Source organism: Rhea americana, unplaced genomic scaffold (assembly GCF_003343005.1).
Source record: "Rhea americana isolate MKP2758 unplaced genomic scaffold, rheAme1 scaffold_6, whole genome shotgun sequence".
Lineage (NCBI taxonomy): Eukaryota > Metazoa > Chordata > Aves > Rheiformes > Rheidae > Rhea > Rhea americana.
In genome coordinates this window covers 13188097-13205403 of record NW_028186756.1, presented here as the reverse complement: position 1 = coordinate 13205403, position 17307 = coordinate 13188097, and the positions used below count along the sequence as shown (strand labels likewise).

The 17307-nt window shown below is 41.5% G+C and overlaps 1 long non-coding RNA gene and 1 other non-coding gene across 2 annotated transcripts; one reads left to right on the top strand and one right to left on the bottom strand.

The window, feature by feature from the left end:
* Nucleotides 1-12276: 12276 nt before the first annotated feature.
* On the bottom strand, nucleotides 12277-17218 carry LOC146587432 (uncharacterized). The gene is made up of 2 exons (XR_014897652.1): nucleotides 17039-17218; nucleotides 12277-13694 (listed from the first exon to the last, which is right to left on the bottom strand). It is a non-coding gene; the product is annotated as an uncharacterized LOC146587432 (long non-coding RNA).
* Nucleotides 15545-15626, top strand: TRNAL-AAG (transfer RNA leucine (anticodon AAG)). The gene has a single exon. It is a non-coding gene; the product is annotated as a tRNA-Leu (tRNA).
* Nucleotides 17219-17307: the final 89 nt, after the last annotated feature.

The following is a 17307-nucleotide window of genomic DNA, read 5'->3' as shown; positions in this document are numbered from 1 at the left end:
TAACTTTCAGCATCATATCTCCCCCCGCGCCTGATTTACCTTTGCACGGTCCTTGCATTGCTCTTTACTACCCTTTGCACCATCACCAAAAAGGCCAGCCAGCCGGCGGGCCATGGGAGCAGCGAGGGCCCTCTCTCTGCCGCYGTGTTTCTGTGAGCCTGCGTTCAGCAGCTGTGCAAGGCGTGCAGCTTGCAGGTGGTAAGGAAGAATGCCTGAGGCCTTAGCCTCCTCCCAAAGCCTCCCCCAAGGCTAACAGCAGGCTCCAAAAGTTTACAGGCTTATTCAACCTTCCCTTATTGTCCCAGGCTCAAGAAAGCTCTGGCTTTCATGTGGTATTTCTACAGTCTTGCTTCTGGCCAAAAAACTGCAGAGGAATGAGAACTGCATTGTTTTACAGTAGGAAAACCATGGACTCAGAAGCAGTCATGCCCACACATTTCAATAGATGGATGAAAGGAGGTTTGCCAGTCTTAGAGGCAGAAATATTGAGTGGCTCCCTTCCAGACTAAGAAGATAGAAGTTTGTGTCTTCTCTGACAGAGGAAGGATTGACATCGGTGTTGTCTTGCAGACGCAGACAGCTCCACTCGCTGTGGAGAAAGAGCATGGTGGGAGCAGCAGGTGGACAACGCCCAGGTGGGGGTTGCCCCRAGATGAACTGAGCAGTGCCATGCTGCCAAGGTTTGGGCAGCCTGGGGCATGTCTAGGAACAAGCAGCAGGGCAGGAACGGGATCACAGACCTTAGTGACTTCACATGCTCAGGTTCAGGTGGCACCCAGCAGGATCCTGAGGACCTCCTGGGCAGGACTGAGGGACGGCACAGGTGGTTAAGAAGGGTCTAATTCCTTTTGTATGTCTGCCCCAGAGCTCTGTGTAATGCTAKTACCCCCTACATAGATTTGCATACTTTCTATTGTCTTTTTATTATATCAAGCTGTAAGGCAGTCTGGAAGTTGTTTTAAGACACTGAACTCATTACATAGCTCAGACAAAGCACTCCAGGTGCTCCTCAGCATGTCCAGTTGCAAAAGGGTTTCATCTACAAATCCATGCTGTACATTAATTSGGAAGGGATGTGACGTGAGTTGATGGCTCTTGCTTCTGTCAAGAATGCAACAGTTTGTGACCTATTTATAATAAAAACCTGAAAGAAAACTGAAGATGCTGAGATTCACCATATATCGCTGTAGTCTCTCACTTGTTTTACAGTAATTTGATGCTGCCTGAACACAGTAGTCGACCTTTTTTACTCCTGCTTGCAGGGTAGAACAGCAGGGATGATAAACCTTATGCTTTAGTTCAGAAATAGCACACATCAGTGAGAGAGACCAGAGTTGCACCACGGGAGCGTGTGGGTTGTGGCAGCTCAGAGCAAGTCTGATTACTGGGGTTTATTATATACAAGAAAACCAYATTGCCTGCCAGAGAAATTGCACATTGGTCTAAAAACGTGTCTGTTTAGGGTTTGGCTTGTGTTTTCCATTTTAAACCCTAGCTCATATCTAGGTTTTATGTCTCCTCTCTTTTGAAAAGGGTGTTCATTTAAGAGACCTGAATGATTCAAAGTCCTGAAAACCTGAAATGGAAACTGTTACTGGCACTGTGATGTTCCTAATCCACCTTAAACTGGAAGTAACCATAGTCTGTGTCAGCTGAACACACATTCACATTGCTGTCCTTAATTAAAGGCAAAGTTGACTTCTCACCAAATACCCCAAATAAAAAGACATCTTCCAAATAGCTACGCAATGTGGAAGGGGAAGGATGGTAGGGGCATGGAGGAGAAATCTCACTCTGGCCACTTGGAAAGTATGTCTGGGACCTAAATTTGTGAACAAAAGTCAAGACCAGGAGTGACATTGCATCCTGCACATCACTGTGCCCAGTGTGCGAAGGACCAGCTTTGTTCTTCAGGCAACATAATAATGCAGCAAGGTAATCCTTAACACAAAGAGTATGGAAAAAAAGAAACAAACCAAAMCCAGCACAGAATAAATGCAGCACTCAGGGGTCATCTGGCTGCTGGGCAGGGCCTGCTTAYGGGTATACAGAAGGAAACATAGCATGAGTAATGGCTCTGAAGCTGCTACACTGTATGGTTATTGCACAGAGATGACAGAGGCAAACAAGAATATTTCCACTTATTCAGCAGGTAGTGCGAAAACATGCACGATTCTTGCAGTGACCACAGACCACAAAGACAGTGGGCAAGTGCCTTCTTTCTACTAAATCATGTAATCTCTTTCAAAAACTGAAGGCCAACCTCAGAGATCACAGCAATTTTTCCTGATTAAAGACTAAATTTTTGGACCAGGTTGTCTAACTGTCATAGCAGCAAATGTGGGAAGAAGGGCCTTAGGCTATTTTTCTTGACATGGAAAACTTGCATGACACATCACTTGATGTGTTGATTCTGTTTTTTAAACATTGCCTAGCACAGAAATCAGAGCTGGCTGCAGCTACAGCCAGCTGTCATCTCTGCCCCTTGCGGTCCAACATTTCTGCCTTCCAGGGGAGGAGCTGCACCCAAGCCCCATGTCCCTCCCGGCAACAACTGCTCTTCCACACAGACACAAGCAACATTTCTCAGTTGTCTCTCCCTCAAATCCAGCACAAGCAGATGATAGTCCCCGTGTTTCTCCAGGAACTATTTACATGACTGTAGACCAGTTTTGGCAGAATTTCTTGCTAAAATCATACTAAAAGTCATCTCACTTGGCTCGGAGTTGGCAGCTTGTCCACACTGGGGTCAACCATGTGAACAGTACTGCAAGATGTGTGGTCCCAGCTGAACCTGAGCTCTTTGGGGCATGTTCCAGCTTGGCTTGGAARTTGTGCTGCATCCCTTTTACTGATTGTACAAAAGGCCAAATTCTGCTGGAGCAGCACTGACTTTAGGGCTTTTCTATACAGGTGAGAACTCGGGAGGAAAGCTTTCTTCCTGAGAAACAATACTTTCTTGGGTACTTCTTAAATTTCACATGGATGAAAGGACACAACTMGAGAAAATAGCTGCTTCAGAGACTTGCTGTTGCACTTGGCTGGTGGGATCTTTCTTACTGATGCTAGTGTGTGAGAAGGATAAAAATGAGCCTATTTGTCAGATCCTGGGGAAATGCACATCGCAAGGAGAAAAGATAAAAATGTGATTTCTGCTTCGTTGCTTGTATTCTAGTATTTTTTGCAGTTTATTTTTTAAAAGTAAAATTGATCCTAATTCTTCAAGGCCAGATTTTTTTTTTTTTTTTTTTTTTTTCCAGATTTGATTTTCAATACTAAATTTGAGGACCTATGGACAGATCTTTAGAGACTTCAAAAAAGGATACCGTTGAAGTGCAGAGACAGTTGAGACTCTTCCAGTTGGAAGAATTCTCTAAACCACACTTCCTGACAGAGGCAATGGAACATGGCAGATGGTAGATGGCATCTTGTTTATCAAAACAAAAAATGTGGGCTCTCTTGAGGTGCYGGAAAGACTATACTGTTGAAGTGAGAAGCTGCATGCACTTACCAGCTATTTGCTTGTACTAAAAAAAAAAAAAAAATGCTTCTTTTTGGTGCAAATTCCAGAAAAAGAGTACTAAGCYGAAGTGGAATTAATAGGGAGGACAGAGTGCTAGGTTAGGAAGCAAGATGCCATATCTCTTAAAAGAGCAGGAAGCCTTGAGTTTTGACCCCAGTAACTACCAGTGGAGATTGGTGTCCACTCAAGCAGGTAACACAAATGCTGCTGAAGACCTCAGTTCTAGTCGTTTYGGTCCAGTTTTTCCTGGTGCTTTTCTTGTGTTCAAATCTGCAGTGGCTAGGAGGTGATCAGTATGCCCTCATTTTCTCTCTTTGATACCTAAAATATAAATTCAGAGACCATCAAACTGAGGACTAGCAGTTTTCTGTGGACTGCAGATGACACAGGCCTGGATTTTTTCCACATGAATTTAGCCRGATTCTGTAAGAAATGTGTATGTTCAGCATTTCTGAATGTTCAACRCTATCCCAGTTTTGGCCTGGAAAATGCAATTGATCCAGTTTTCTTGTATGCTCCAAACTCCCAAATAACCAGGGTAGCCTCTGCAGAAAGATGAGATGCCCAAGATGTAGCACAATTATCTGCAGCACCCTTATGGGAACTGCCCATAAACCAGAGGTAAATGCCACAGAGGGTAGTGAGAAATGGCAGGAGCCTCCCTGAGAGCCRTACAGTTCGTGACTGCCTAACCCAGTGGAAAATACTAAGACGGTGAGGTAGCAAATATTCTGTGTCTCGAAGCAGATGTGTACCCAAACAGATGTGGTCATTCTGCCATTGGGGTAAATCCAGTGCAGCTTTACAGATGAGAATGCAGATAAATTGGAATTAGAAAAGGTATGGGAGGAGAACTGGAACCCTAACATAGCTTTTTCTTTCAAACTGATCTGCACACATGTCACACAGTTGGATGTATGAATAGTAAATTATTCTATTCATTTCTTACTCTTGATGAACAGTAAATTAGTCTAATAACATTTACTGTTCAATTCATTGATTGTCAGAGGGAGATTAGAGGCAAACAGCTTTTAAGTCTTTCCAGCTGCAAACATTAGAGTTGTCTGAAGTTATGATTTTTGACTGTAATCAGCTGCGGCTCTCCAGCAGCCCCCCCGGCCGTCTCCACTGCGCAGGCACACCCGCACGTGCCCCAGCTCACCTGCGAGGGGCCATGCTGCTTAGGTGGCATCTTCAAACCGAGRGCAGCACGCCTCCTTGCAGCTCCCCGGAGAGAGCTTCGTTGAGGCCCGGGTTACGCGCGGAGCCGCGGGCCGGCGGCGCTCCTCGCCGCGGCCCCCGAGGCCGGGCCGGGGGCCGGGAGCGGCCGGCGGGCTGACAGACGGGCGCCACGCGGCCGCTGCGTCAGACGGGGCGGCCGCTGCGGCTGGAGCCGCGGCCTCTGCCTCCCGCCCGCGTGGGCTGCGTGCAGCCGTAAAACGCTGCTCGCCATGTTTCAGGGAAATACCTTTCTGCTGGAAAATGGAAATCCGTTTCTTTTCTTTTCTTGCACCAATCTATGTGCAAATAATTGATTTTTTTGGTGGAATTCTCCACTGGGAAACCTGAAAAAGTGTTTTACTGACTTGGAGCAATTTGGTTTTGGTCTGTTTTTGGTTTTGCACTCACCTGGGCTGTTTGGGTTGTAAAAATCTTTGTTCTTTTCCATGAGCGATTCTCTGTTTTCCAGGGGCACCTTGGCCCTAAGGAGGCTGAGCCACGTAGACGCTGGGAGCAGGAGGAAGGTGGAGGTACGGTGCAGGGCACAGAGGCTCCCGGGGCCAAGCTTTTGCTTCTTCTCCTTCCCATAAGACCCATCATAATGAGAAAATATTAAAACTCAGAGGGGACTGAAGTTGTGATTGTTTAGAGGGCGTTGATTTAAAAGCTCTGCTGTTTATGCATTTCTGGTGCTAAGATTTTACAACAGAAATACACACACACCTGAACAACAAAGGGCTATAATGACTGTATTGTCACCAGATAAAACTGTCCTAAAAATAAATAAATGCTGCAGTTTAACATGATTCAGTAGGCAGGGTCCTTATTATTCTTTCACCATTCAAAGGAAGATTCCATTTCAGCATAACACACTCTGTATCTCAGTAGCGTCTCTCATCCAACTCGTGCTTCTTTCAAAGTTTCTTTCTACTCGTGAGCACAGAGGGTTAAGAATAACCACAGGCACGGGCATTGTGGTCACTGATGCATATTTTTAAGTGGTAGGACATAGTGACGAATCTTGGTTTAAGTGTAATAAAACTGAGGTCCCGATTTGTTAATGAGGAGCATTGTCTGCTGCAGACACTAATTTCACTACAGGGTGCTGTCTTCTAACTTTTCAGTCTAATTAGAATGCATTTCCATATTCTTTATCAATTTCTTCTCCTACTGAAATCTTCTCAAATGACTTTTTTTTCTTCACTTATGACTCATCCAAAGATTTTTATTTTTCCCAAAACAATCATTCAGATGCAACTGCATTTTTCCAGTAAACACGTTCAAAAAATAAATGACCTTGCCAGCTCATGCCTACACAGTGGGAGAAGGGCATTAGCAGTGCAGAGGCTGCTACTAATAATACACAGGAAAATTAAGTACGGGAGAAGACCGTCTTCTGCTAATTCCTTGAGCATTTAATTTCTAAATGCCCTGCAGTGGAATGAGTCTCAGGCAAGAACTTAATGGTAACCACTGGAATTCCAGCAGTGGGGAAACAAGTCCCTGCAGAACCAGTGGCATTTGGTGCACAGAAGAAAATAGGTTATCTGCTAAGGAGGCATTTTTTTAGTTTCCTTCAGTCCTCTACAGCTGTGTCCAGTTCCAGTTTTTATAATAAAGCAAATTATTAACTCAAGTTGACGGATTGGTTGGTGTTGGTAATAGGCTTTCACAATAATTAGTGATATATACTCATTACCCAAATTAAAAAGCCATATTAAAAATAAGGAGAGGAAATGTAGCAGCATTATCAAAGTAATAATTTCTACTTAGTGCATATCTTTCCTGAACTTTGGCAAATGTTGAATTATGCAACACAAACACTAATCTGAAAGCATTCTAATTAATGATGGTATTTCTTTGCTATCAAATTAAAACCAGCACATTCATAGTGCATCTGACTTAAATATTACTGCAAGTTCTTCACAGTCTGAGGAAGAATGTTGATATGTTTTAAAATATTATACCTATAGCTATGTTACCAGGTTTGAACCTTATTCTTCCCTCGCAGAATAATTATAAATAAGAAAGATTTATATAACTCAAAGTTCACCCAAATATTTGTTTTGTTATTCAGTTCTTCAACCATCTCAGAGAAAAAAATGCAGAGATGAGTATCTTGACATCAATTAATCACAGTGCTTTGTTATCCAGGRTATGCTATAGTTTTCATAAACTAATGGAATCAAACAGTTGCTTTCACTTTAAAGATGCTTTATAGATGAAAACACACTTACAAAACTTCTTTAAGAATAAAACAATAATCAGGCAGTTAATTAAGCACATTGTAAGTACTGAGCTTTTGAGTTAAAGACCTGTCCAGGCTTTAACATCATTGTTACTTTGTTATTATATGCAGAAAGCCAATAAAAATATGATTTTGAAAAAAAATCACATTAGTGATTTGCCAGAGTGAATGTAGATGTCAAAAATGCTAATGCAGAGAAGCTGTCAGGAGTTTAAATAGATTTTTCACAGACTTGCCGCTCTTAATTATAGCTCAGCACCCTGCACAGGTTAAAAATGCCRGGTTCCTTCGAAACAAACTATCAGCTCCCTACCATCTCATCAAATTCTCCCTCTATTCCTTTTCAAATGGATCAATCAGATGCCAACACAAAACATTTTTCATTTGCATCTTTTCTTAAGCTTCCTTATCCACTGCAATTATATTTTTACCCAAGCCTATCCTAAAGGGGATAGAAGAGATTTCATGGAAGAAGCATAATTGGCAATTGAGCTTGCTCTTTTTTGGGCTTCCTTTATGAGAAACGATAGCATTTTGTGTTGTAGAAATTCATCGCTTAAATTAGGGATATCCTGGCTACTTAATTAAATAATCTAGAATAATCAGGCCAGGAGGGAGTAGCATATAGCTTTCACTTAACATTTTGTATTAATTTTTCAGATAACGCAATTCTACATAGTACCAAGCATTCAAGAAAGCATCAAAAAAAGAGCTGCAAAAGGMAGGATTGACAAGTTGCTAATCCAATCCTCTAACTGTCACCGGGTGCCATATAAAAGGGATCCTTTGTTCCTTAAGAGCTGAGTTCCATTAGTATCCATACTCAGAGCCCTGGGCACAATATTAATGCTAATACCGTTGTTACAGAGATGGAAAGCCGTTAAGAATGAACAATAATCAGCTCACAATATCATTGGACATATTCATGCAGCATGTAGTGTGGTGAGATTGGATAGCTCTGAACCTTTCTAAAGAGAAAACGAAAATCCAATTAACATCTTCTGTGTAAACCTCCTCGGCTACTTTCACTGGAGATGACCTTGGGCAGCTGTGTTGCAATTTTGCCAAAACCTCAATTATGTCTTTAATTCAGCAGTGTTGTTGGGTTTTGCCCAAACAGAAGGCCTGGCTCCGCAACCCGTTGCTCATGCTGAGTAATAGTCACTCACACAAGTTGCTCAGCAGCCACTGGCATGCTCTGCGCCGAGCTGCAACAGAAACGGTCAGCAAAGCATGCTTCGGGGCTTGCAGATCCCTGTGGGAGGCGCAAACAAACAAACACGAGAGCTCTTTTCCCCTCCTTCTCCCCCCTGTAAATAAAACCCAGGCTCTCACCTGTGCCGCACCATCATGCCRGGTGGCTGGCATGACCTGGTGCGTCAACAGCCCATTCCCTGCAGGCAGTGAGGTGAGGAGATGCCCCACGTGCCCCCACTCAGGGCTTCCTTCCAGCTGAAGCAGGATGGCAGCRCCCAGTTTTATTCCCTTGTAACCCAGTTCCCTGTACTCAAGGTCCTCTAGCCTACATTCAAGTGAGAGAAAATCTGTTCCTTTAGAACAAAGGTTCCTTGCTATCGGTCTGAATTGGACCTAGAAAAACTTTAATTATGAGTGAAATTTAGCCTGATGGAATAGTAAAAGCAGAGTGTTTCTTTAAGGCAGTATATGAATTCACCTATATGAATATGATACGAATCCACTTATAGGAATATGTTATGAATTTAGTTCCCTAATGTAGGGTAAAGAAGTAACCACGACAAAAGTATTCATGAAGAAATATTTTTAAAGTGTTTTACTGTGGTGTCTACCTGATTTTTTTTTTTTTTATTAAGCCAGAGGATAAACATAAATTTTCCCAGCCTGCCCTCCATAGCTTAGTTTTGGACAAATATATGCCTGCAGYTAGCCTAGCAGGTGTTGCTTGATGGTGAGCACTCATCCTGGYGGCCACATGGCCCCAGACTCCTCTAGTAGGCAACATCAGATACAGGAAGCTGTGGTCTTSTATCACCATGAGCAGGACCCTTAAAGAAGTGAAGATCATGATGGAAAGAAGAGCATTTCTTTCTAGCCAGCATGGACGGCTTCTGGACACAAAGCTTCCTGTGACTGCACAATTTAGGGAAAAAATCAGTAAGGGACTTGTTACTGGCTATGCTACTGTCACTGAGATCTTCAATATGAATTGCAAGTTGCATTCAATCTGAAACTGTGTTACAGCTGCTGACAACACCACAAGTGAAGGATCTTGAGAAATAAAACATTTTGAACTCTTTCGTTTCATTTTCTTCCCATTATACCAGGACGATACTGCCTTATCTCAAACACACACTTGCATATTTGCACTCTATAATGGAGAAACAGCACTACATACAGGTCTGCAAAAGTAAACACCAAACTCTGCAAATCTTGCGTATAATTAGGAAGATTCTTTTGGATTTATTATTTTTTTCCCCCAAAGCTGTTGCTGCTTGATTTGGCTGTCATCTGTGTCACTTCCATGCAAAGATTCCTTCTGTTCTAGAAGGGGAAAATCAGAACAGCAAGCTAATAACTTGCTACAACAGTGAGATTTAAGGGAGAAAATAATTAAGCAGAGCTGTTCAGAGCACTATAGTTGCTGTACTTCCTTAAATGAAACAGGCCAGGATCGCCCTTTGCTAYAGACAGTCTCACTTGGGAAGGGCCAGCACAGACCATGTGCCTGATGGACACAAATATCCTTTGAGCACTTGCATCTTTTACTGCCCATGTGCATAAACTTGGAGCTGAATACTAGCTGTGACTTTAGAATGAAAAGAAACCAGCTTCCCCTTAAATATCCCCAGCCAAAGACTAACAAAACAAATTCAGTCTCAATCTCCTTGTTTTGATTTAATTTCCTGTTGTATTAATTTTGGCCATTCAATCTCATTGATCTACTGAGTCCCGCTCAGTTGTGACCTTGATTCAATTGCTTAATTGGCTTAGCAAAGTCTGGGTGCATCAGCTCTGTAATGTGCTTGCTTGATTTTTGTACGTGCTTGCTTATACTTTCTTATAAAATCCATAAAAAGTAAACAGAATGTCTTTTACATAAAATGGCAGCCAAGCTTAGAAACTCAAGGGCAAAGATAATTTCAGGTACATGCATGCCACTTCATCCTCTCCTCCTAGCATAAGCAAAATAATTTAATCTTATCTAGTTTAGATCTGGAGATATTTGAACACTGACATAGTCCCTCAGCAAAACTTTCTAGTTTAACAGATTACTATCCATTAAGAGCTTGGATGAGGCACGAGCTCTCATTTTCATGACAGCTGTGGGGGTTGTTTCCTCTGGTAGAAGCAAGGAAGGCACAGCCGATGGCTGTGTCTTCTGCAGACACAGAACAACTTCCCCTCGTACCCTTCACTCAGCATCCTATCATCACCATACCTGGCTGAACCAAACCTCTGCTGCTGCTCTGATGCTAAGTATGCCGATGCAGTGCACTGGCATTTCTGTGTTTGCTTCATTTGCATTTAAACAATCAAGATTTTTAATTAAAATGCATAAATGAACTCTCCACTGAATGCCCTATCTCCTGTGTTATTTATTTTTTATATTAAACCTTCAATTTGATGGATAAGCACTGTCATTGGTCATTTCTGCTAAAATGATCCCATCAGCAGTGAAATATTTGACAAATCTGATATTAAATTTTTCATCCCTAGCTTTCAGCACTTGTGGTCCATTAAGATAAATAGGATGTCTCACACTTCTGATCTATTCTTTGAAGCTCCCTGGGACCAGCACTCTATTAAACACAGAAGGATGCAAGTCAGAAGGATGGTCTGTGATCCAAAGAGTGCTCTTCTTACGGCTTTCTTTATATGGCCCAGCACATCCACCGAGGTAGAGTGCCCTTTGCTTCTTCAGAGTTCTCCTTCTGAGACAACTGTCACTCTTTTCTGGACAGTGACACAATCTGGGGGTTTGGCGTATCTATCTGTTGCTGGAACTGAAAGTTATGTGGACTGTCTGCAAAGTGAAACTTGTTTTATTTTATGGATTTTTTTTTTCACCTTGTGACAGTAGAAGCTATGGTTATCACAAAGGCTCCTGCACTGAAATTTAGCTCCAAGGAAAGTAATTTGTCCCAAGAACTGCATCCTAATACAGAGAATAAAGTAGAAAACACATTCTGCTACTAGCCTCTCTCAGAGGATTACTGTAAAACTAAACTAATAGCAATGCAGCATTCCTTCAAAAACTGAAATCTTGCTCACATGCTAAGAAGCTGTAAGAGTAACAGCATCATCTGGTGGCTTCTGTCACAAAGAATGGATTAATTGATTTTTTTGTTCTACTTTCAGTTAAATTCCTGTTCTCTCAGGTGAGGCCAAGTCCTGAAGGAATGTGTGAGAGGAAAAATAAGACAGAAAATGATAAAAATGAAAGAAGGTAGTAATGAAAACCTCAGCTAAGCTGAAACATTAAACTTCATTTCAATATCTCAAATCTTTTTTAAAGGATTTTTTAAAGAACATTTAAAAACTCTGCCTTCACTGAAGTCAAGCTTCATTTAAGGCAATGTTGGTTATAGTTGGGATTTTCAAATTATATATTAAGAGCAGGAACAAGGCTGCTAAAGGCCTTTAACCTTAGATAAGTAGAATTTTAGTGGACAAAAACAAGGACATACATATATCTGTTCTCTTGTCTCTGACTGCAGGATTTGTGTATATATATATAACATGGCAGTATTTCTTCAAGTTGCAAGCTGAAGAGGCTTACATTCCTTATATTACTTCACTGCTGCGATAGCATGGCCATAAAATCAAGAGAGCTGCTGGGAACTGTTGAAAGGATTGGTGTAAAACTTCATAAAATCTTGGGGCAATTCCTGTCCACCGTATCCTTCATACCTGCTAACCCAAATCACTCCAGCTCTCTCTGCACGTTCCTTGGAATTCTGGCGAGTGATCCTCTTAACTTTTGGAGAGTTAGTCTGTAAAAATAAGATGATATCAGTTTATAAAAGAGTTTCAGCTGTGAACAAGAGTTATTATGATTACAATTGTAAAACAAGTTAATCCACCAAAGCTTACATGTACAGCTAATACAATACTAGAGGTTGCATCAGCTTGCTTTAKGTATTAAACTGCCCTGACCCATATGGACTAACTATTCCCTGAAGCATCTAAGATCCTCAGTAAGAAGTTTACTGTGATCCAGATGAAGCAGAAGGCTACACAGGCCTRCAGAACCCAAAGCCGTCAGGATTAGTTGTTGCAAAACCTTATTAACAAGSCAATAAAATGAAAATTATTCCTTCTGGCTTTATTGGTGCACAATGTCTGTTTTACATTCATACAGTTTCTGTCCTATCCTTGGCAGTTGTCTTCTTTGTTGTATTCTTACAAAGAGAGAAATATCAAAACATTAATTTAAGCTGTCACAATGCAAAGGGCTGACAGTCATATAAAGAATTATCATTATGGTAGAGAATGGAGACAAGTTAGAGAAGGAAAATTAAAGTGACTAGCTAAACAGAACCGAACTTTTTGAAAAATTTGGATATTGCCATGACAATTTGAATTGCTGCAACTTTTTCTTTTTGTGTTTTTCAGCACATTCCTACACAGTCTATTATCAATCTGACATGGAAAAGAAAGAAAGAAAATCACTATATTATATATGCTAGTTTTAGTGAAATATGTATTTCAAAGAGAAGACTTATCTTGTACTAGTTTGTGTAATAAGATATATTGCAACTAACATCAATCTTCATAATTTTCCGTAATTGTAGAAATCAGACTGACCAAGATTACAGACTGTTAAATCCTTCTTACCAAGATATACCACACAGAAATGCTTCTTTTTTTGTCCACTTCAGGGCTTTTTTGAAAAATGAAAATGATTTGTTTCTGGCAAACAATAAAATTTCAACAGGTGCTTGAGTCAAGGTTTCAAAATGTGTTGTGCATTCCTAAGAATTATTTTAATTATTCAAACAAGAAAAGGAAGAGGGTGGCTAAAAGAAGAAAATAATGCCAACACTTTGTTCTTATGTTATCCTTTTGAGCAGTAGCTCTTGGACCATTTTGCTATGGCTATGAAGAAAGTAAGGACCCAAGAGTCTCAAGGTGCAAGTCCATGTCCAGCAGGCTAGACAGCTGCAGTCCAAGCAGTTTGCTTTCTCCAGCAGAATACACTGACAGATCCTTTGATGTAAGTCAAATTTTCAGCGGGTTATACAATGCTTAATTTTGTGCTCTGCTCTCTCATCATATGCTCTCTTGGTAAGAGAAAAGTAACTCAGATGTTATGAATTTAATGCAAAGAGTTGGTGAAACACTGCATCTTGTGTTYCACATAAATGTCCACTGCCTGTTAGCTATAGTATCTGCAGTGCAAATTATGTGCGTTAGCATTGTAGTGGGTAACTGGTCAGACTACTAATGAAGTATGAGTCCACAAGATGGCTTTATATAATCAAAATTTATAATAAATTCCCATGCACATAAGCAGTCACTGAGTTAGTTCAGCTGGCAAATGAAAAACAGCTGAAAACACCTAAGGAAACACTAAGGAAATCAGTCTTCACAAGGTAGATGAATGAGAGGTTTACATGACTAATGCTAACAGGACAGAGGCACAAAACTCCCTGTGGATGTAAGGACATAAGATCCTTTGCACATGTTCATCAGCCTTATGTTTCTTTAAGCGTTGTAATCCTGGAATTAGAAGAACAGACTGTTTAGATCACCACAGTAGGTAGCCTTGAAGTTGTCTGCATGTTCTGCAGCAGGCAGCACTCAATTCCAATAAATGCTAAGACCAAGCTGCCAACATTACCAGGCAGCGCTGTCTTGCCAAGGGCTGGTGTGTTCTCAGAGAAGTCACAGGGTCAGATCCTATGCACAGTGAAGTCACATGTAAAACTTGTTCACTGATCATAAAATAAAGAAAGAACAGGGAAGCACTGTGACTGCAAATCACTATTATTCTCCAGATAAATCAGATGGGCATTATAACTTGGGAAAGCAGAYAAGAAGACACTTAAAAATATAATAAAAATGAATTGCTGCAGTGACACCAAACATAGCACCAGTCTCCCAATTGTATCAATAATTTTTTGTGATCATGATCATGAAGATGTTAAGTTTTGCTAAGATGTGTTTGCAGATCACTTTTATTACTAATTGTGAACAGTACAAATGTGTTTAAGTGCTTCTGCATATTCATCATGGCCCTCGGACCCTTCTTTGCTGTGTCCTGAATGAGAAACACTTGGCAGAACATTAGGAAGTTTAGACATTCCTGCCTGAAGCGTTCAGATGGTCCTGGAATTACTAGGCCTACTTAAATGGAGAGTCTTTGTGTGAGCTGTCCTTCTACTGAGACTCAAGGCTCTTATGACTAACTTTGCTTTTCACAGCTGTATCTCTCTTTCATTTTTCTTAAAATCAGATATGTTTTACTGTGTGGAGGAATTTGACCATTTACTATTGTATTCTGAGAAATAAGCCTACTAGACCAAGCATTCAAGGTAATTTCATTTTTGCTATAGAAGGTATAATTGAGGAATCATATTTTCAATGTAAGACACTATCTAAAACTAGTCCCTGGTATGAACCTTGGTCAACTATATAAAATCCTCTTTAATATGGCCTTTGATTGTATTCATTTAGAACTCCAGTGCAAAGCCTCAAAAAGGGCACTGAATGAAATCAGTTTCTAAAAGAAATGGAATAGTAGCAGAAGTCTCTTTCTCTGAATTAAYGACAATCTTAAAATCTCAATTGCTATTGCTTTGAAACAGCACATTAATCCACAATGAAAATGTTTGCATAGCATTTAAAAATACAAACAAGATTAACAAAGACCTTTCCAAGGACAAGATATATTTGATTCAATTTTAAGACCAGAAGGAAAGTTCAGTGGCTTAACTTGTTTTAAAAAAGAGGGTTAGGGAGATAGACTACAACCAGCCGAGGGGAAAAAAAAAAGAAATCTTCTCTCCCAAACCCCATATTGAATATTACAAAGCTTTATGCAATAAGCAAATATCACCACTGCAATGTAAACCTAAACATGCTGATTGAGGAGTGCAGGAGAACACCTGAGAAAAGGTTTCCATTCTAATTTCTACTGCAATTGCTGCAACAATCCGTACAGGTGGGAAGTGGGTGACCAACTGCAGCCTTTTTTGGTTGCCTTAACTATGCCAGTTTGGCCTTTTTCTGGGAGTGATCCTACCAGCTTCAGTAAAGCACTGCTCAGCTTCACTAAGAATGGCTGACTCTACTTGTCAAGCGCTAGAGTCGATATCCATTGCCTCTTTATATCTGTTGAGTCTTCTCCCTAACATCTGAGTCCCACATGCTCAGTTAGCCTCACCAAGAGGAGGACAATTGTGATTACAGATCTCTAATGAGTCATTAGGAGTTTCCAAGATAGGGTGGGTTAATGTCTCCATTCCCTCTATCAGTGAAGTTAGATGAATACAATCTTCCTCTGCTTTTGTAAGTGTGTGACACACTTACATACGGACATAACCCTGTGCATGCATTTGTAGAGCAGTGGTAGCATGGCCGAGCGGTCTAAGGCGCTGGATTAAGGCTCCAGTCTCTTTGGGGGCGTGGGTTCGAATCCCACTGCTGCCAGCAGCCATTTTGGTAAGAAGGTTCCTTGGGAACTACAGGCCAGTCTGCCTCACCTGGACGGGTGATGGAGCCATCCTGGCCACCATTTCCAAGGAATATCAGGAGTAGTTAGCATGAGTTCACAAAGAGAAAATCACACCTAACCGACCTGATAGGCTTCTATGATGGAATGACTGGCTGGGTAGACGAGGGGAGAGCTGTGGATGCTGTCTACCTTGACTTCAKYAAGGCTTTCGATGCTGTCTCCCATGACATCCTCTTAGGCAAGCTCATAAAGCACGGGCTAGTTGAGTGGACAGTGAGGTGGACTGAAAACTGTCTGTATGGCAGAACTCAAAGGGTTGTGATCAGTGGTGCAAAGTCTACTTGGAGGCCTGTAGAAACTGGTGTCCGGGGGTCAGTCCTGGGTCCAGTCTTGTTCATCTTATTCCTCAGGACCTGGATGAAGTGGCAGAATGCACCCTCAGCAAGTCTGCTGATGATACAAAACTGGGAGGAGTGGCTGATACACCAGAGGATTGTGCTGCCAGTCAGGGAGACCTCAGCAGACTGGAGATATGGGCAGAGGGGAACCTCACGAGTTCACTAAAGGGAAGTGCAGAGTCCTGCACCTGAGGAGGAATAACCCCTCGCACCAGTACAACCTGGGGGTGACCTGCTTAAAAACAGCTCTGCAGAGCTTATTGTCCAGAGGACTTGGATAAGATTTCTGAAATGTAGTGTGGTTTACAATAGGTCTGTAATGGAATTACCCATAATTGCTCTTTACAGACACTGTTGTAAGGAAGCWGGAGCGCTGATGGGGCCTCCATGATGTCACTTGCATCCCAGAGCTCTCCTGCACTGTTTATATATGGTCTTGCTCACATCAAGACCAGTAAAAGTGATTTAATCGGCACAAGGAGTAGGATCTGTGAGCAAGCACTTTTGGATTTTTTTAGTTATACAGACCTAGAGCCTACGAAGGCAAGCTCCTAGCTCATCATCTAAATTAATTTTGTGCCAATGGAAAGAGAAGTACATTCAGGGACAGAAACCATCCCACCTATCTGGGAGCCATATTTTATGAAGGAATGAACTGACTTCTCTATTGAATGCAGGAGAAGACTCAGCAACATGCTTGGAGTAGATGACTAAGTTTCAGAAGGCTAAATTTAGATAAGGGGAACCCTACCCAAGGCATGTCCAGGCTGATCCTCAGCTAATCTACGTGCACCTAGATCACTCCCTGTGGTGGAGTGCATGCTCACTTCCCCCAGGAAGAAAAATTGGCCTTTTTAATATAAAGACTGCATTCTGGATCCAGAGAGCAATGAGAGAAAATCTTCTGTAAGATAGAAAACAAAAGGCAGTCAAAACAGAACTAGCAAACAAATTCCTTCACCATTAATCCATAAATAAGCTGGTCCCACCTTGACAGCATATTGTTCCCTGCAGGCTTTTCACCAGCTTCACACGTCTTCCTTATGTTCACGTTTGGCCTGAGCTGAGCTGTAGTGCCAGATCTGAAACTGCTATCACTGTTCAAAGACAGATTTCAGGGCTGCAAAGTGCGAGTGAAGGACAAAGGCAGACAGGAGTAAAGGTGAGCCCCAGGAAGATGAAACAGAGCATCATCTATAAATCGCCATGTCTGAGAAAGTATAGGCTTAAGAAAGCTCATCCTCATACARAAGAAATA